The sequence below is a fragment of the Girardinichthys multiradiatus genome, chromosome 6, assembly GCF_021462225.1.
Source record: "Girardinichthys multiradiatus isolate DD_20200921_A chromosome 6, DD_fGirMul_XY1, whole genome shotgun sequence".
NCBI lineage: Eukaryota > Metazoa > Chordata > Actinopteri > Cyprinodontiformes > Goodeidae > Girardinichthys > Girardinichthys multiradiatus.
The window spans coordinates 33,472,328-33,493,476 of NC_061799.1; the positions used below are offsets into that span (position 1 = coordinate 33,472,328).

Below are 21,149 nucleotides of genomic sequence, written 5' to 3' on the forward strand. Positions count from 1 at the left end.
CTCTAAATTATCATTCTACCTAGTCAAAATGTCCCAGATTTATGTGGCATTTTAGCCTTACTTGTGCTTGTTAAAAAAAATGATCGTATTTTTATCGATTTTGTGCTGCAGCTGTTTATTTTAACAGAACATGCAAGTTTTAACAGCAAAATGCTCATCAACAAATACTTCATACAAGTCAGAATGTAAATGCAGATGTCTTAAGTTACAATTCTGGATAGTCAAAATTTAGTTGTGATTGGTCAAAACTAATTTTTAGATAAATAGAATGTAATTGCATATAGTTGGACGAAGCTGATTTTAAGTTAAACGGCCTGCCGCAGTCCACCTCATTTTCCTGTCTGCTTACTTTCGGGAAAAAAACTAATAAAGGCCACTAGTGCCGTAAAACAAAATATGTATAAAACACAATCGTTTTTACAATTCTTTTCATCATTAGTTTGAGTTTTTAACCCAAAGGCTATATTAATTTTAAACTGATATTTGGTCAGTGACAAACAATTTTAAAACTATTTATTTTATTACATCATCTCAGCTTTTATAGTGCAAGCTCTATGCTGGGTTACTGAGCTGCAACAGAAATGTATTTATTTTAAGGGTTTTTGTACATCTTTGTTAAGAGCGCCAATAGCTGTGGAAGACCCTGTATTTTTGCTTTAATCTGTCCCCGTTTTAAAAGCAAATATCAGTTCTATCACATGTCATTATTTTAACAGCAGTTCTGAAACAATTATTTTTAATTGATATGAGTAGCATGACTTTAATACGTCTTATGATGATGCTAACTTAAACTAAATGGTTAATCAAAAAGTCAAGTTGGTTCAGATCATCACAATCTTCTGTAGTGCATTCGGTAATGTATTTATGGGCACGTCAGATGTGAGACATTACTGTCAGCCTCACCATCTAAACAACAAAATAAAAAACCAAACTGTCTTCTGACATTAAATAACTCCCTAAGGTGCTATTAATGGTTTGAAATTTTACAAGAGTTTCTCTAAAATCATAAAACAACTCAAATGTCAGCCTATATACATATGTATATATTGGATGTTTATAAAGATGCGTGCTTGCTGTTTGGTTCCAAATGCTGCACACATTTCATTTGCACTTTATTACTTGTGGTGACAGCAGGGCTGGAACTGCTCCCACCTTATGAATCTCTCTGTCAAGCCAGTAAATGTGTGCTTTTTGTAATACCGCATTCATGAGGTCGGAAATCAAGGACTGTACTGCACTTAAAAGAGTCCAACAGCTTTCTGGAGACAATAAAGCTCACCTCTACGAGTGGAAATGTTGCTGTAATTAAAATAAGAATTACAAAATGTCAATGGAGAGTCACAAGAATTTCAGCATCTGTTACGGTTAACTCTAATCAACTTTGGATCATTACCTTCTCAAATAAGGAGAAAATTTAATAGGTTTAAGAACGATACATGTAATGGTTAATACTGCTATTATTTCTCAAACTAAATATTTTTCAATGTTCTTGAAGAATCTCTTCATGACGCCAAAATTCCTAAAAATAAGATAAGCATACTAGCTCAGTAGGTGGCAGTAGAGTAGGCAGAAATGTCAAAATTGAATGGTTAATTCCGCTAAACTAACTGTATTAGACCTGCTGGACAACTGCCTTTAAATCATTAACCTTTACAGCATTTGATAGAAGTTAAATGGCAATAGACTCAGGATAAATCTAGTCAGATAAAAGATAATCCCAAAGTTATTGCAGGGTCTCTTGACATTAATGTAACAAAATTCCTTCTACTTCTACTAAAGGTTCAGCTTTCAGTCCTTGCAGGCAATTTTACATAACTTCAACATATAAATTAAAATGTAGTTGCAGTAATCAGACTTTAAATGTAGTAAAGAAACTGCTAAACCCATGGATGGATGGACACAACTCCTATTCCATTTAGACAATGGAATAGGGAACAAAGTTGTGAAATCTTATGTTTCCATGTTTCTCTGTCTAGAATAATCTAGACCTTGAAATTATTAAATTCCACACTTTTCCATACATTTCCAGACTATGTAAGAACCCAGTTATTTTTGTCATATGCTGGTATATATATTCAATCCAAAAACCAAAAGTGCCAAGTAGGCTGCAGCAACACAAAATTCCTATTTGTCAAACTAAGAGAAATGCACTAAAAACAGAAATTCTTTAAACGCTCCCCTCGGAGAGATGTTAACATTTTCCGTTTTCCCCCCCAAGAACCCATCTGTGTGTGAATGACATGAACAAATGCAACAGAAGAAATGTATTTCCCAAATCTTCTTTGTTAGTGTAGATCTCCCATGGGACAGTCTGTCCACAATGAATAAGAAACAAAATAACCAAAATATGTCAGGTGTATGAATCCAATAAAAAAAAAAGATTACAAAAATATGACATATTTCAAAAGACATCATAACATTTCAAAAAAACATGAAAGAAAAAAAAATCTATGACTTTTTCCATCTTCCTTGTCAGTCGGATCAGTGTCTGTTTCTCCTTCACCCTCAGCAGCCCCCTGTCTCTCCTCAGGGACACTTGAGCTGCTCTCCCACCCAGCAGATGGTCAGGGTTGAGAACTTAACAAGATTCAGCAGCACATCAAAATGTATCCATGTTTTTTAAACATGAAACACTCTAAAATATATCTTCTCCATACTATGTCTGCTACTATAAGGCAATATTTTAATTTTCATCCCCACTTGTATGGAATGCTTTTAGGTAATTATGATCTTGTTTTTCTTTAACAGTTTCAGGGAGGCAACATTGTACGACAGCATATTCTTAAAAAACAAGGAAATTCAGATTCGACTTACTTTAATTTCTGATGTTTTTTTGCTCATACTTACTCATCACAAACAAAACCTAAAACTTTTAAGATTTCCCAACAGCAGATGGTGAGATCAGACAAAAAGCAAAGTGTGGAAAAATGCAGTGAAAAACAAGAGAAAAAAAAAAAAACCCAACTTGTCGACATACTTATTTTCCATCCATACATGGGAAGAGATTTTTCTTGAAGAAACAGCAGCATCATTCATTGCAAATTAGGGTTCTGGGAAATATCAGAGCTGACAACACCAGCGTCTGCGCGGTAAGGGCGACCTTTATTCGCTCATCGACAATTCGAGCAGGGAAATTAAATTGTTGCATAAGCTCAACAGCAACCTGTTGCTCGTTACACGCGTGCACAGAGGTGAAGGAGAACCTTGCTCCATGTGTTTGATCTGGTTCAGGCCCTCAGGAGCGGAGGGTGTTCAGAGCGTGGTGAGGACAGCCACATCAGGGCACCGCAGACAGCTGGCCCCCTCAGTATGATGCATTGGCCTTGGCATCCTAATTGGCCCCAGCGCCTCAGCCAGTGCCTTAGCCAGGGGCGATGTGGTGTTTCTCTGTGTCCACTCCATGTGTTTTCGGTATGTGCCCTATGCGCTACAGAGCATACAGCACTGATTATATGCTACACACATCCACATCCAGCAACTGCTTTGAGTATGAAGATGTGTGTGTTTGCAGTCTTCCCTTTTGAATGTATACCACATACAGAGCCCTGGACTCGGATGCACTTACACTGACCTTTTACCTCCCACATTTGAATCAAATTCACATAAGCAGCAACACAGAACTCACTGTCTTGAGAACCCTGGCTATACTGTGTTGCATATTGCTGTGTAAATATATACTGCTTCACTATGTTCATTTAAAATCAGTGATCAATGTCATTCCACTGAGGCTTCAGTAAAAAACAGCACCTCCCAAACCTTTTCACATTTTATCTTTAACAAGAACAAACTTCAACGCTTTTAAATGTTTGGTCATAGTAACAGTGAAGTGAAAGGAAAGGAAAAAGATACATGATTCTCATTAGATGGATGTACATTTATGTGCACCTACCTGAGTCAATACTATGAGTAACAACATTTCATTTCTGGATAAATAAAGTGTTTTTGTATGGAACTCAGTATGTTTGATTTAAAACACTTTGATTGTGGCTCTGGCTATATAGTTGTTCACCTCAATCTCAGTCTCCAGTCTTTAGGAGGCTCTAACAGGTTTGTCTCCAGCATTTAACTCCATCCAGTTTCCATGTTCTTACTGAAGAAACACATCCCCACAGCATGATGCTGCTAACACCAAGTTTCACAGAGGAGATGTGTTGAAAGTGATGAGCGGTCATGTTTCTGCCGCAAATAGTATTTTGCATGTAGCCCAAAAAGTAACATTTTGCTTGAATCTGAACAAAGTACCTGTTTCCACATTTTTGCTGTGTACTCAACATGAGTTGCAACAAAATTTCATGGCTTTGTTTCAGCAATAGCTTTTTTCTTCACACTCTTTTACAAAGGCCTGATTAGTGGAGGGCAAGACTAATAGTTGTCCCATCAAGAGATTCTCCCATCTAATCTGTGGATCTTCGAACCTTCGTCAGAGTCGCCACTGACCTCTAAGCAGCCATGTCTTGGTAAGTCTGCGGTTCTGTTTGGATGATGGAATGAAAAGTGTTTTGTAAGACATTCAAAGCTTGGGATGTTACCAAATTATGTATCTCACCCTGCTTAAACTTCTACACAACTTTCTCCCTGACCTGTCTGCTGTGTTCCCTGGTGTTCATCATGCTGTTTATTAATGTTCTCAAACAAACCTCAGAGGTCTTATCAGCACAACTGGATATATACTGAAACTAAATTACACACAGACTATTTTATTCTGTGTGATTAGTCATTCTCCTTCGGCTCAGCTGTCATGCATTCAGGTAATTAGATTCACCTTATCCCAGACTCAGTAATCGCCTCCCTAGCATTTAAATACTCCCCTGTTGGGTCAGTCTCTTGCCAGATCATTCTGTTGTCTTTTAAATCAGGTCCCATTAAATGTCTGTTGCTCCTCTCATGTTTCTCACCGGTCCACCCTTACTTTAAGGAAGAATTTTGTCAGTGAATCACCCTAAAATTAGACTGCTCTATGCTTATGTGCTATCCCTGTCCTGTCTGGTTTTAATTTCATTCACCAATGTTCTGCAACAAAACCTCTGAGGCCTTCAAAGAACAGCTGGATTTATACCAAGATTAAATTACAGGTGGAGTGTTTTCAATAATTAGGTGAAGACATTGGGTTGGCACTGGATTTTGTTAAGGGGTTTCCGAGCAAAAAGGGTTCATGTCAAATGTGTATGTAACTTTTAAGATTTGTGTTCGGAAAACCCTTTGAAAACAATGCATCCTTTTTCTTTCACAGTACAGTCATGCACTACTTCGTGCTGGTTTACCACATAATGCTTTTGCAAGGTACTGTATATTTGTGTGAAGGCATGTGGTTGTAATAACCCGACTTCATCATATCCATATTCAATCGAATGCATGTCATGTTAGTAAAGTTCAGCTGGATTGAGATGTTGAAAAGATGCAGTTTTTGGCTATGTTGTGCATGATGTTTTCGTTAGCCATTGTTGTCATGACCAATTTAAATCCGCCTACAAGACAATAAACGGAAGCGACCTGAGACATTTACATTATCTTGGACTCTTACAAATGGAGTTAATTACTGTTGTCATCCTCTCTGTTCCAAAACTGTCCAGTGACCTTAAGCAGCAACAATGGGCTGGTGGTAAGGGAAAACTAAATGAAAAGGTCACAGGTCCAATTCTAACAACAGTTTATGTGTGCATCGCTGGAGAGGAGGACATTTAAGTCATTCCCACTGCAGGGGCGTAGGGAGCATCATGCATGGGTAGCCATTTCTGAGGGATATGCTGAGAAAGCTCCTCAGGTCTGCTGGGGCACTGCATATCGTTCAATGAAAGGTGGTGGCTGTGCCAAAACCTGAATGCATATATTTCTAATAGCTGATTAGTGCTGTCACTGCTGCTACCTTTTTTTTACCCCTCCCATCTTTCTTGTCCAATCTCAGGACCCCACAGTGAAGCTACAGGCTATTACAGCAATTTTAACATGACCAATGTCGACTGACTAGAAAAGTAGGCTGGGACTTGCTCGGAATTAGAAGTATATAGTGGACCAATTACCCCTGTGGTGATGGCAATATACTAGAGAAGCTATAGGCTGGAGCTGCAGTGGGTGTAATTGATGTTGCTTGGTGGCTGCCAGTGAGGTTGAAAGCATGTAGACCACTGAGACATTTCTTCTAATAGGCCCCGCCAGGGGTCATGGCGCGTGCTGCCCACCAAAGCACTTACGACCCGATTGGCTTTCCTGTGTCTCCTCCAATACACACTATGTCACACGGCAGCAGGAAGGCTGTTCTAATGGGGACGTAACCCTATAGCACGGCTGTCTGACCCACCTTTAAAATTAAAAAACAAAGTTTATGAACCTCTTCAAGTTGGTAAAGAAGGATTTATCTGTAGAAATGGGTTATTTGCTTTGCTTTTTTTCCTCAAAAGAAAATTGTACTGCTGTGTACATGTTAAAAATAGTTGCTTAGCAAAGTTGGACAGGTGGTGACTTTAACAGAGCATGATGGCTGCAAAGAAAACATAAAAATAATAAATAACCTGAGAGAAATTATACAGCAATGTTTAAAAAAATGCACAATTAAAAATGTAAATTGAAACGCAGTTGAATAATTTGGATCATGCATATAAATTGTTAAAATTCTTAATTTTAGAGCTTCCAATGATTTTAAAATAAACTAATTTAGAGAGCTACAAAAAATAAGAATTGACCAATGATTACACAGTACCAGAGACAAATATATTCATACAATCCAATTAATATTGGGTTCAGTGTCCCACCTCCACCACCCATTTTATTTAGGTATCAATAGACTGTTTTTTTGAAATAACTCGTCAAATAGTGCTGGATTTTTGATCACTTCTCTTACTGTCTTTTGTCAGAATTTATAGAATACATTTAACTGGTTGATTTCCTGCTACAAATCTAGCTTTTAAGCATAAAATTGTGTAAGAGTTTTAACCATGTGATCTAAACCATCACCATCACACGAAAGGAAATCTGTCACGATGTTCAGGAGTAACCAAGGAAGCCTGCTGAATTAAGTGTGAACTACTTAACACTAATGGTGCTGTTCATAGTGAAGCTAATTTCTCAACAGCATGAACTGAGGGAGACAAAGATTGAGCTGTGTGGTCACAATGACCAGACGAATGCCGAGAGGAATAAAGGCAAGATTTTCTAATCTAATAACACCATTAACTGTCAAGCATGGTGGTGGTAGCATCATGTTGTGGGTCTGTTTCAATGGTAGTAGGACTCTACAGTTCACACTTCGCATGGAAAACCTTTAAATTTAAATCTAATTCACCTCAAATCAACAGCTAGATTATTCAAACTTGGACATAATTGGGTGTTTTAGCAATGATCCAAAACACACACACACACACACATTAAAATTAAGGATAAACAAAGTACTCTGATGTTAAGCTTGTTCCCAAAGCCCTGACCTCAGTCCTACTGAAAATGTATGGTTTACGCTTACCCAGGTTTGTGCAAGGAAATTAACCCATGAAATGTCCAGCCAGAATCCTGTCGGAAGATTGTTGATGGCAAAAAATCCCGAGTGGCCAAGCTGCAACTTGCTAAAGTGCATTTATCCCAATTCTAAGAGGGGTGTACAGTATATATTCAAGTCTGTAAGTATAATCGTTGACCAGTTTTAGATTCAAATCTCCTGAGTATTCAACCGTGGGCATTGAGCACTTACTTTTAAATAGAACCTTTAACTGAACTTATCACTGAAACAGTAACCCTTTTCAAAATATACCTACAAAAGCAATGGCTGAAAGGTTATGCTAAAATGTTTAGAAAAGTTGCCCTAAATGTATTTTCTTATCGATGGCTCAGGTTTTAGATTTACATGGGATTATGGGATTTTATCATAATTATTGTCCTCCATTTTTGATAAATGTTTTAGTTTTATTGCTGCGGCAGAAAATAGGAAATACTGAGATGTTAAGTGGGGCGTCCACACACGTTTATGTAATTAGGGCTCGTAATATCATTTGTGCTTCAATGTATAAAAAACTGTTCAACAGAGATAATGATGCACTCCCCCCTTCAAGAGGATATGAATCATCCCAATACGAGTCCATGATGGACTGTGCTTATGTGGGACATAATGAGCCACAGAAGATAGATATCACGTTCATTACGAACAAGCACGTCTGAATGACTCAATTTAAGAAAATGATTGATTTTGCTCAGAAAACCTCCACCTTAAGGTTTTACATTTAACGTGTGATTTGGAGAAGATTTCACTGTAGTTGGTTGTTTCTGAAACAATGCAGTGATACTCATGGCAAAGCGACCTTCAGTGAATCTCTGCAAGCAAATTTTGAAACAGTGTGGAATCTTCTCAGCAGATAATGGTACCAAGATGTTGTTATGAGGACAAATATTTATTATTTTACTAATCTGATTCTCCTACCAAACTAATTTTAGATGCTTTAGACTAATATTCTTGGACTAATAAGGTAGTTCTGCTACCTTTAGTGGTTCTTTTCCACACAGCTCAGAATCCCGCATAGTGGTACATTAATGCATCAGCTTTTCAGGTGCTGTTTCTAATCTCAGGTAACCAAGGCAACCACCTGTGGGTTAAGTGCAGCACATGGAAGACTTTCGGTTTGAAGTTCAGGAGCCTCTTCAAAATATGGTCAGGATATCAGCTGGGCTGAGAGTCTGCAGAGGAATGCAGAAAGGCATTACACTGGTCATGATCACTGGAAATGATGAACATAACCTGTTAATTTTGCAAAAGACTATGAGACACCTCACAGGCAAAGACAAGTAAGGGTAATAAATCCCATTATTGCATTATTTTGGTTATTGTAATGCTGAAGACGTTGAAGGTGATTTGCCACAGTGCTGAGAAAAAGTATTTGCCCTCTTACAGATTTGTTTTTGATTTTTTTGTCACAACTAAATGTTTCAGATAATCAAACAAATCTAAAAATTGGATAAAGTTTTCAAATTATGATTTCATTTATTAAAGGTAAAAGACTGAATTATGATTATATTCTACCTACTTACTACCTACTCACTCACCAATAATCATTTATCTTTCAGTTCAGCTTTCAGCTATTTTTGGCATTGGCCAATATTTTGCCCCCTTGGAGTTTCCAGTCCATCTGCATTGCTTCAACACTGTCATGGTTTTGGAGTCTGCATCTCCAGTGACAGGTTCCCAGCGTGGATGAGGCAAGGGCAGCATGTTGCTCTCACACCTGAAGGCAATGTTCTCATCTCCTGCATGGGTTCATAAGGAGCTGCCGGATGACCACTCAACGCCTGATGGTCAACCCTTACTGGTAGAATCAAGCCAAACCTTAGTCTCCTAGTTATCTTTCATAACTCTCATGTTTAACTGGCCTCAGTATCTTCTCAGATCAGTCCCGGCGAACTCTTACTGTCGAAAGCCCTGGCAAATCTGCTCTTTCCCCTGGAACACCAGAGGCACCCTACCTCCAAGCCGACTGGACTCCTGTCTTATCTATGAACTGTGTTTTCAGAAAACAGATCCCAGCAGTGAGGCGTTTACAAGAGAGCTGAACACTTTGATCTGTTTTTCAGTGTGTTTTAATTACGTAAGTTCTGAATAAAGTTTTTTTATTCCCGATACCGAGCCGAGTCTTTTAAAGAATAGGCATTTACCAATACAGAGTCTGACTCTTAACATTTCCTTGCCATGTACTGAAAAAGCTTGAATATTCAGCAACTGTAAAGTGGCGTAAAAACAGAGTAATTATTTTTTGTATTAACTCACTTGCCAATGACATTCTGAACACTGAAGTTTCAGTTTTTCTTGAAAATAACAGATATTTTATCCAATCTGGCATTTCTTCATGAGAATTTCTTAAAATTTATCTTATTTAACACACACACAGGTAGTTCTCTATAAATTTATGTCTTCTTTTATATTGTACTTTCATAGAGTAGTTAGCTTAAGTGCAAGTTGACACTAGCATGTTTACTCTCAGTTTGATAGGACTCATCCATAATTCAGCTCTTGAAATGTTTCAGAGTCAAACCTGTTGAAAAAGGTTCTTTGTTTCATAAACGTCACACTTTGATTTGATCATTGTAAATTTTAATAACTAGTGTTTTGGCTTCTCTCTTCATCACTACACAGCATACTGAACGGGTCATACGTACAAGGACAGGAAGCCGCAGTAGTGATTAAACACTTTCAGTGTAAAAGGGGAAACACTTTGATGTGTTAGGAAAAATAGCCTGTGATTTTAAAAAAACATCGCAGAGCAATCTGGAACAGCTCACTGAGGGTGTAGCTTATAAAAATCACAGACAGTGCACTATCAAGAGGTATCGAGAACTGAGTGTAGTCAAAGACTGTTACCAATAGTTAAAATTAGAAAAGATTCGACAAGCTTCCTAATTGTAATGCTTCATAAAAACAAAAAATCACAAGTCTCAGCCTCTCCAACAAAGCTTTTATTTTCCTGTTTTTCTAACAGCTGCGTTTTAAGCAGCACATTTTTTTGAGCCGTTCCATATTTTGGCTCTAGACTGTGGTTAGTGACAGTGTAAAATTAATGGCTGCGCGTTTACAGTAACACCCAAAACACTGGGGGAAAAAGACTGGTCTTATTGAATCTGGCAAATTACTGTGCCATCATTTAAGTATATTGAGCCAAGGAGACACACAATAAAACTGTTGATAATCCTGAAGAGTGATTGTTATTTCAAGCCAAATAAATTTTTACAAACATTTAAAATGCATGAGTATATTATTAAATGTAATCAAAGAGCAACCCTGTTTTAACCAATTTTTATCTGTAGACATATTTTATAGACGTATTAAATACAAATTAAGGATCAAGTCGGCCATAAAATGGAAAATTCTGGAACACCAGTGTGACTATTCGCAGTGAAACCATTTAAAGAAAGATTTGCACTAAGAGGGTGAAGACAAAAAAAAAAATCCCCCGCTTCAAAATCGACACATTTAAGCTTGATAGAAATTTGCATATATAAACAAGCCAAATCACTTCTGGAGAAGTGTTTTATGGTCTGAGATAAAGCTTGGGCTGTCTGACTACAATGACAAAAAGTATCATAGGAGGACTTAAGGTGAGGATTTCAAACCTATGAACGTTGTAATAGTCATCTTGAATGGTGGTGGTAGCATCATGCTGAATGCCTGATTCACTGCCTGTAGCACTGCACAAAGTAGTGGGGATAATGAAACACTACTAAACCTTTTACTTCACCTATAATGAGCAGCTAGATGGTTAAAAGTAAGATACCACTGGGTGTTATAAAGGGATTTTCATGCAACAAAACAATGTGCTCTATTGTGAAGCATTATGTTACTTCTGTGTATATTGAGCTTGTAGCTCTTGCACTCCCACCTCAAGAAATCGCTGAACTGCAAAGCTTATAAGTGAATGCGGGACTGCTTTGATTTTCTGTCTAAAAAATAGAACCCCAAGACATTTTAGGAACACTAGTATGCAAAGTTCTGCAGTAGCTCACAACATATGGGTTTAGCGAAGCAAAACGAAGCAAGTAGGCCAACAAAAGTTTGCAGGAGTTGCAGACAGTTTCCAATTCCCATCTCTAAAAAAATGCCCTGATCAGTACCAGAGCCAAATCTTGTGAACAGACGGCTACATCCCTAGTGTTTACAGAACTGAACTTCTTGGGCTCAGTCTGGTTGGAATGTAGGTGGTGGTATTCAGGACTAAATGAGGCCTAATATTGGACTCAGCATTGAAGTTACGTCTCTTGTTCTTTGGGACTGCTTGTCAGGGGTATGTGATTTGATTAGAATGGACAGTGCTAACCTGGAATATACAGCTGTATCGAAATAAATTACAATATCATTAAACAGTTTAGGTCATATGATAGCTAATGAAAAACCCAAAATTCAGTTTGTGAATTTCTCCCAAACATTTGATTAGACTTTACATAGTTTCACAGTTTTTGCTTTCAACTTCCCTTATATATCTTTAAATGCAGCAACCTTTAAATAGCCAGCGTCTTTAGCAATGATCTTTTGCACCTTTCCATCATTTTGGAAGTCGATAGTGACTTTGTGCTGGACAGCTGTCAAATCAGCAGTTTTCCCAATGATAGTGTAGGCCATAAAATAACATTTCTGTACTTAAAAAAAAAGACTTCCTGGTCTTATGTAATGTTATTAGCTGTAAGCCATATTCATCAGCATTAGCAGAAATAATCTTTTAAAACGTATCACTCTGTGATTAAAGTATGCGAGTTTCCCTGAAGTACTTGAAACAAGTAAGTTTTTAATGATAGTGAGATTTACTGAGATGCATCTGCAAGATGATAATACAAAAAAAAAAAAAAACAGTCACTTAGAACATTTAATATTAAAGTTTTGTGTTGACTGGTGATCTCTGATGGGTTAAAAGGTAAATTACATCAGTATGAGGAGGTGTGTCATTATAATTACTTATAATTATTTTTTATCTATTTTCATGACAAATTTGGACTCTTCTAACATGTCTTTTTTGGTTTCCCACATTTGTCACCAAATGATCGACTCACTGGAAAGGTAAATGACTGCACCACAGTCATTTTTAATTTAACAAGCGGGTCAAACTCAAATGTAATTCACCTGAAGGCAATAAGGCATCAGAAATACTCTGTGACGTCAACACCCACAGTGTGAATTTGTGCATGTCTGCTGTGTACCACATCCACAAACTGCTGATAGCTGCAAAATCTACAGAAAGGTCATACTGCTCCTAAAACGTGTCCGTCAACTGCAGATCAAACGACTCGCACTGACACTTTCTTACCTGTACTGCGCTTTGATCTAGATGTGACGTGACATTTTAGTGAATTTGTCCTTCAGAATCAACAACTGCCACATGAAAACTTTATATCGTGTAGAGTTGGCAAGTGCAATTTTACAGAAGACATATCAAATGATCGAATCTAAGGCTTATTTCGACAGAGGGATTCCTACATGACTGTTATCCCCACAGTGTCACATCCCCCATGTGAATTTTGAGGGTATATACCCCAGAATGTCTTTTTATATCTTCTGCTGGAGCATTTTAGTTTTGATCCTTGTTGCATAAAGTGATCCGGCAATTAAAGGGCAAATATAATCATTTTGAACTATAAACTTTATAAAGTGCAAAACAAACAAATCCTTATTGGCTTTTAAGTATATAAGCAATCTTAATTACAATTTTGAAAATAAAGCAGCCTTTTTCGCCATGCCATTTTAAAATAAAAAAACAACAACTTTCTAACAGAAATATATCAAATACATGAGTGGCCATATATTGGCTACTCAGAAAAAGGATGGGGTGAGCACTCCTGCTACAAAGTTCATCTTCACAGGAAAAGGGTAGTGAACTCTGTGGAAGTTGTTGTTTGTGAGCATAAAGTTTATCAGGTAAGAAAATACTTTATTTTACAGTGGCTCCTTCAGTACAAAACTATAGTTAAAGTAGACAAATCATGGTAAATTATGATTTACCATGATTTAAATTATAATATCTAAACAATCCTCGATTCATTCAGAAAATCAACATTAACAGGTTTTGATCTCTTTCTATTATTTTTATTTGCACATAAGTGCATTTGCATTTCGAAATTCCATATTTGGAAACTATTAGATTTGCAGCTCATAACAGTTATTTTATGTTGAATTAAATGTTGAAAGATTACAAGTTATTTCCTTACATAATATTTAGGCCTCAGGACAAACAGTACAATATAAAACTTCCATACATACTCCAGTGCAATGTCATAGGCAGACAAGAATGAATGTGAAGAAAAAAAATTATTTGAATCAGTCGAGACTTGATCTGGACTTGCTTCTTTAAGACTCAAAACATGACTTGAAAATGGACTTGCAAACAACTCTGCCCGTTTCTAAGATCTTAATGCCACTGCACTTAGGACACAGTTATCTTGACTTTTTGATCCTCCCTGGACAAATCACCATAAACAAGCTAGCAAGTTTTCTATGTTTACATTAATCATAGCTGGCCATTGTATTATGAACAGGTACCTCCTTCCCAAATGTAACAATCATTCGTCTGCAACTTTCACCTGCCCTTGTGCTTTTATTTTTTCTTTCAGGCTTTTGTTTGTTTATTTCTCAATGTCAGTCATGGAGGTGAATATAACTATTTTGAGCTACAAGCCTGAAAACAACTGAAAAGAAAAAGTTGTAAAAGAAAAAAAGCTATATCCCCATTAAGGTTTTTCAGTGACAAGAAATTATCTCCAGATGAGAGTGAAAGTATAACGTTGTAAAAATAAATGTTTATTTTACTGACATGTGAACTTGCTTATAAAAGCGGCTTCTGAAGGAAAACAGTGACCACATTGACGCACGTTTCTGTTACTTTGGTTTCAGCTGCAGGGACAGGGATAGCACGCATCCGATTGCTGCAGTGTGTCGCATCCGAGCTTGACTCACTGAAGCCTCCCTGCGTTCTGAGCCGGAGTACTATTCCTCATTAACATTTCACTGTGGTGGGTGACCCTGCAATTCATTTACAGACAATTACTTCCTGACAATGTTTTTCTTTCTTCCTCTCAAAGGAGAGCAGACCATTTCTCTCCAGAATGTTAATGCCTTGTAAATCTACAAGTCAGGATGAGTTTACAGGGAGTAGCTACATCCTTTTGCTTTTGGTGAGTGTTATTAAGAAAATCAATTAGAGTGCTGAACCGTAGACAAAATGGGAGGTGAATGGGTTGAAGGGTGAAAACATTCCCCCTTAGTGTTGGTGTGTTTTTTATCTCAAGACAAAAAAGTGTTTTCTCTCTGCTGAAAGGGAGACATTTGCCAGGTTTGTAGTTGGCAGAAGATCTGGGCGACACAAAGAAGGATCAATACTCAGTCGTCTGGAGGGTGAATTTACAATCAATGCCTGTTCAGGGGCAGATGCAACAATTGAAAAGTTGCACACATCAATAAAGATGTCTGCTTGTAGATTCCTTTGAATTCAGCCACCATCAATTTTTAGGTTGTCTTAATGTGTGAAAAATGACTTGATATTGATTGAGACTGTGCCAACACTGAAAAGATACTATGTGAAAGTCAGAGCTAAAACATGTGCAAACAAGTAGAGGGGCAATATAAGTAGGTAGGTGCCTTTGTGCATTTCTGATATACCCTGATTTAATGCAAACCTTCAAAAACCAAATTATGTTTTCTTTAAACTGCTTTCAATGTGATTGTATACAAAATTTTGATAATTATAGCTTAGTCATTTTTTAAAATTTGAACATCATTAAAATGTATTTTTCTTTATCACAAAAGTGTCATTACAGTCTAAACTATCATGGTAAAAAGAGTACATATACCTGTATCCAAAACCCTTTTAATATTATAATTTTCAGAGAGTTTCGATTGAATTACTAAAACAAATAATTTTTTTAGGATTATTACATTCATAGAGATGATCCTGCACAGCCAATTCAACAATGTACAAAGTATTAAAACAATTTTAGGTCACAAACTATGCAAGAAAATGTCCATTGATATTTACATTGGTGATAACCTGACCTGAAAGGAGGCATTCAGCTTCCTAATGAGAAGTCTGGTGAACAGAACAGCTGCAGGAAATGATTTGTTTAAATTAATTTAAACTCAACACAGCTGTATGTTAGCAGACTTCATTAAAGGGAGTCTCCCATTAATTACGATAAATTTAAAAAAATGAATGTCATCTTAAAAAACATGCCCAATTAATTACGAATATTCTGTAGTGGTGCAGATCAATTAGGGATACAGCAGATCTTTACCGTAATAATAATAAAAAAAAACACTTATAAACCCTGTTACTTAATTGAAAATATATTAAAAACTGAGTCCATAATTGTGTGTCCTCTCCTCAAGGTGGGGAATGCAAATAAAGAACACACAAAGTGAACTAAGTAAGGTTTACTAAACCACCACAAGCCAACCAAAAGTGATCAATTTTCAATGTGAATCTATAGACACGGCTCATGGATACCATAGTCTACAAACAAATCAATATGTTAGAAAGTTCAGGAGCTTAACAACTTTATTTTTTAAACCGCCAACACGGAAACAAATAAAAAGAGGCTACAGTTTGTAGCTTAATTCCAGCTTTTCCAACTACATGTTGAATTTTGTCCTTTGGCAAGACACAGAACCTCGCGTTGCCAGTGTTCAGTGAATCTTAATGGGTAAATGTGGTTTTTAGCCTAAATGCTATTTGAATGGTCCAGAATACTAGAAAAGAACTATAAATTAAGTGATTCCAGCTCATTTATTATCATAGACAAAGAGTTAATAAGACAATTCAGCAACTACAGCCAAACATGCAGTGTAGTGAAAAAGCATGTGCCCTTTTCCTATTTCTTCTACCTGATAAATAAATTACTTAATTTCACACTATATTCAGTATTTGATTTGGGAAAAGGCTGTGAATAATAGACTTTTCATCACTGCTTGCTGCTTTTCTAAATCCAACACCACATGTGCCTCTGCATGCATGCCCCCCATAACAAGACTTTCTTTTCTGCTGAGACACCCACAATGAGAACTGGACAAAAAACCCGTTCAATCGATTTGATGCTGCACCTTTCCCAAAGGACAAAATTTAGCGGTGCAGTGGCACGTTGTTCACAAGTATGTAGAAAGCAGATGACCTTTCTGTATATTCAGATTTATTTTCTGGTGCTGTATTTACTTAGGAAATTGTCTTGAGAGTAAAGGAGATTTTCCTGTGGATAAAAAAGTTTTTTCTTCTTAACAACATTCAATTCTTAAACAAAGACTATCGAGCTGTGGCTGTTTGCGGATGTTGCCAAAGGCCATGTGCTGCCTCTCTTGCCAACATTTGTCTGCTGTTTAGTGGAAAATCTTCATGTGCTTTCTTTTTTCTCTCCTTTCTGTGTGACCGGGAGACATCCTGCGGCACCTGTCTTTGATAAAGTTGGAATAACAGGAGCAGCTGGTTGGCTCATATAGACATACTTTATAGGCGATAACATCTTTCTCGCTTTCTCTCAGTGTGCTACCCACTGGTCGGCCTCCTCCTGGTTTGTTTCCTTCCTAAACCAAATCACCTTCCTGGGGAACTGTGTCAGGCAGCCTGTTGCTGGGTAACCAAAGAGGATCGTGGGTCAGCTGAATCCCAGCAACAACTCCTCGGCCTCTGGAGCAAATAATACTAAGTCCTGATGGTTTCTTTTTTGAATTTCCAAAAAGGCAGATTTTTCAACAATGTCCATAATATCCATGGTGATATTTATAAATTAAGAATGAAGAAACTCCAACAATACAGGTACACCTTAATAAATAAGAACATAACGGAAAAAGGGAGGCTGTATGCATACATTATATAAGCATTTATTTGTTAGCCTTCATGAATATGGTTTATAGCTAATGAAAACAGAAACGTCAAAGAATTGTTGAGACAGAAATGTTGTGTTACAGCCTACACAATGAAGGTGAAGGCTGCTCACTTAACAGGTGTCCAGCAGAGTCACCGACACCATTCATGAAGGGGAAGCCACAAACGGTAACTGCTACAGAAGCTGGCTCTTCAATGAGTGCTGTGTCCAAAGGTGAGTAGAAGCAAAAAAGTGTGGTGTACAAATTTGCACATAAAACAGTGACAACTACACAAGGAGAGCATTGTGAAACAAATCCCATGCGAGAGTTTGGAGGAGATTCATAAAGCTTTGACAAGAGCCACCACGCACAGACGTATCCAGGACATGAACTGCAACTGATGCATTCCTTATGGTAAGCCAGTCCGGAATAGAGAAAGCGTCTTACTGGGCTGAGGACAAAAAGGACTGGACTGTTGTAGGACATTTCCCCAGTCGACTCTGCATACAGTGTCAATACCATCTAGTTTAATGACCATGGTATCATTGTGCTTTGCTGGTCAGCAAACATACCTCACCTAACCCCATAGAGCACAGGTGTCAAACTCCAGTCCTCGAGGGCCAGTGTCCTGCAACCTTTAGATGCGCCTCTGCTTCAACACACCTGAATCTAATAATTAGGTCATTAGCAGGATTCTGGAGAACTTGACTGCATACTGAGGAGGTAATTTGGCCATAGATTCAGGTGTATTGGACCAGGGACACATCTAAAAGTTTGAGGACACCGGCCCTCGAGGACTGGAGTTTCACATCCCGGCCGTAGTGGATTGATAGTTTTGTCCATAGGAAGATGACAGCCACCAGACCTAACAATGCTGACGAGCAGAAGACCACTTATTTAAGCAATCCGGGCTTCCTTAATACTTTAGCACATCTACAGGTCGATCATCTCTTAGCCAGGCAGCATTGATGTGATAATTCCAGCAAAAGACACCCTGGCCAAGCTCTGAGTTTATATACTGTATAGGATCACACACTTTTCAGCAGGTCAACACTTCTGCATTCAAAATCCTTTAAGTAATACAAATATATTCTCAGAAACTGAACTTTTCCTTTTTATTAGCTGTAAGCCATAATAATCATGATTAATAGAAAACACTTCAAATATACTGCAGGTTTACTGGTGGTTCCTAGAGTCTCTAGAAGTAGAATGGGAGGCGGATCCTTTAGTTATCGAGCTCCTCTCCTGTGGAACCAGCTCCCAGTTTTGGTCCGTGAGGCAGACACCCTGTCTACTTTTAAGGCTAGGCTTAAAACTTTCCTTTTTGATAAAGCTTATAGTTAGAGTGGCTTAGGTTATCCTAAGCTATCTTCCTTATTTTCTACCTCGGTCTTCCTCCCTCCTTGTTGGATGGAGTAAGGGGGAGTCAGGTTTAGCCTAAACCGGCTCAGTTATGGTTGAGGTGCAAACACACCCTCCATTTCTGCTACCTCTATGACCCCTTCTCTTTTCCAATGGTTATAATCAATCTGACAGAGAGAGGTATCCCAATCCTTGTAGTTTTTAGTATAACAATGGCCATCAATGGGCTCTAGATGGACAAACTTTATCAGTGTATTATTTTACTTAGTGCCCCTACAGGTGGCCCGTTCTGGGGTGGCCGGGCTCTGGCACTCCGTGGTTTGGTCTGGCCTCCCCGGCGGCCCCGCACCCCTTTGTGGGGTGCCTTGAGACGACATTGTTGTAAATAAGCGCTATATAAATAAATAAACTGAAACTATCTCTGTAGTTATGCAGCTATAGTCTTAGGCTGCTGGAGGACATAACGACCACTTTCACCCTCTTTGCTACATTCTCACACTACTCTCCAATTTTGCATTATTTGCTGTTATTTCAGCTTTTAACTTTATGTTCTCTCTCTTTTCTCTTCCTAGAAGCTACAGATGGCCTGACTGTGTCTACCTGTGACACCTTTCTGGAGAGTGGCATTGTCCAAGCTTCTGCTAGGCAACAACTTAATGCTCACCTTCTACAGATGATCCACTTGGCCCTGTCTTCAGTGTTTAACCCTTTCTCTCTCCTAGATATAGCAATTGATTGAGCTTTTACCGTGACGAACTCTATGTGCTCTCTTTCAGACTCTAACCTTGAAAACTGGCTCAAAGTTTATCTGTTTTTTCTTTCTTTCTAGATGAAACGACTAAAGGAGCTACATCCACTAACATTTACTTTTCCTTCCCATAGAAAGTACTCCTGGATCAGTGCTTCTGTGTTCTTTTTGTGTCTCTGCTCTATTCTCTCAAACTCCCAGTCGGTCGTGGCAGATGGCCGCTCACACTGAGCCTGGTTCTGCTGGAGGTTTCTTCCTGTTAAAAGGGAGTTTTTCCTGTCCACTATCGCTACATGCATGCTCAGTATGAAGGATTGCTGCAAAGTCAACGCCAGTGACTGTCCACTGTCTCTACATGCTCATCCAGGAGGAGTGACTGCTACAAGTCTCTGACTCGATGCAATCTGCTGGGTTTCCTTAGATAGAAAAACCTTTTATCCAATTTGAATAAATAACTGAATCTGACTGCACTGTTCAATGGTTAGGATTAATTGGAATGTATGTACCTGACTTTTGTGAAGTGCCTTGAGACGACATGTTGTGAATTGGCGCTATATTAATAAACTGAACTGAAACTGAATTGAATATATAACTATGTGTGCAACAACTCTCTATAATATGCGAGTTTAACTTTTGTAATTGAATAAAGAGAATTAACTTCTCAATAGTCTCCCAATTTACCAAGATAGACCTGTATGTTTTACAAAACCAATGAAAAGAAAATAATCAGTGGTCCTTCTGAACCTTCCTGAAATGAGAATAATTACATGATGCATTTCATTTTACAGACATCAGCAAAGCAGCAGTGAACCAGTCTCTAATCAGCCTTATCCAGCTGAGATTTGAAGCAACCTTGGCAGTGATCCATGTGCGAGCTGTTCAACACATGTTGCACTGTTTCAAAGTGGGAAATCAAAAATTAATGCCTGTAAATATATAAATTTGGGTAAAACATCATTCTGTGTCAGTGAGTATTTTAATTCTAGCCGTGCCTAAGGCATCAATTATTGATGATCCGTCTTTTGTGCCCGGGTCACGACCACATGAATGAACGGCAGCTATTATAGGGCTGAACTGGAAATGACTGACAAAACAGAAGCGGATGTACATTTCACAGCTCTGAGCTTTGACACAACACAGTTCTTGTACTGCCTCTCAGCTCACTGGGCTAAGAAATCAAATGTAGGCCATGATCTGAACCTTTTATTCAAGCAATGCTTTGCAAATTTTGTTGATAATTTAATACAATATTTTTGCTGTTTTTTTTTTCCCAAAACAATTTTCTAGTAGAACTAGTCAAACTCCAATATTGATTCCAGCCTGGGTTAAGTACTTCCTTATAAGCAACTTCTGGCCAACTCAGCATACAATGAATCAATACCAAAGCTAATAAAGAGAGTTGGTAAAATCTTCTTAGTCACTATAAATATAGTTTCCTCTGGGATGTCAACTTTCTTTAAAACAGACGAACTAGAGAAGTTTATAAAGCACAGCACAACTACATAAACCTGGAATAAAAGTTGCCTCATCTTATCTAATCACTACCTATTTTTATTGTTTACTCCCAAAACCACTTAGATGTTTGAAACTAGCAAAGTTAAGGCTGTAAAACAGTCAAGGCTGTTAAAACTCCCAGAGTCTCATAATGAGTACCGAGGATGTACCATTAGGGTCCATAATGGTTGTTGTAGCATTAACTAGGTAATAAAAAGCAGAATCATTTAAGACATCCCTAGTGTCATC

The 21,149-nt window shown here is 37.9% G+C and overlaps 1 long non-coding RNA gene across 2 annotated transcripts in view; it reads right to left on the reverse strand.

Annotated features, from left to right (window-relative positions):
• Positions 1-21,149, reverse strand: part of LOC124869644 — a 115,236-nt gene that overhangs the window by 40,149 nt on the left and 53,938 nt on the right. The window contains exon 4 of one of the 2 annotated variants that reach the window (XR_007038632.1): positions 8,369-8,652. The exons of the other annotated variant lie outside the window; for it this stretch is intronic. This is a non-coding gene — a long non-coding RNA (uncharacterized LOC124869644). Of the gene's footprint in view, positions 1-8,368; positions 8,653-21,149 lie in introns of those variants that run through there. 2 annotated transcript variants of the gene reach the window in all.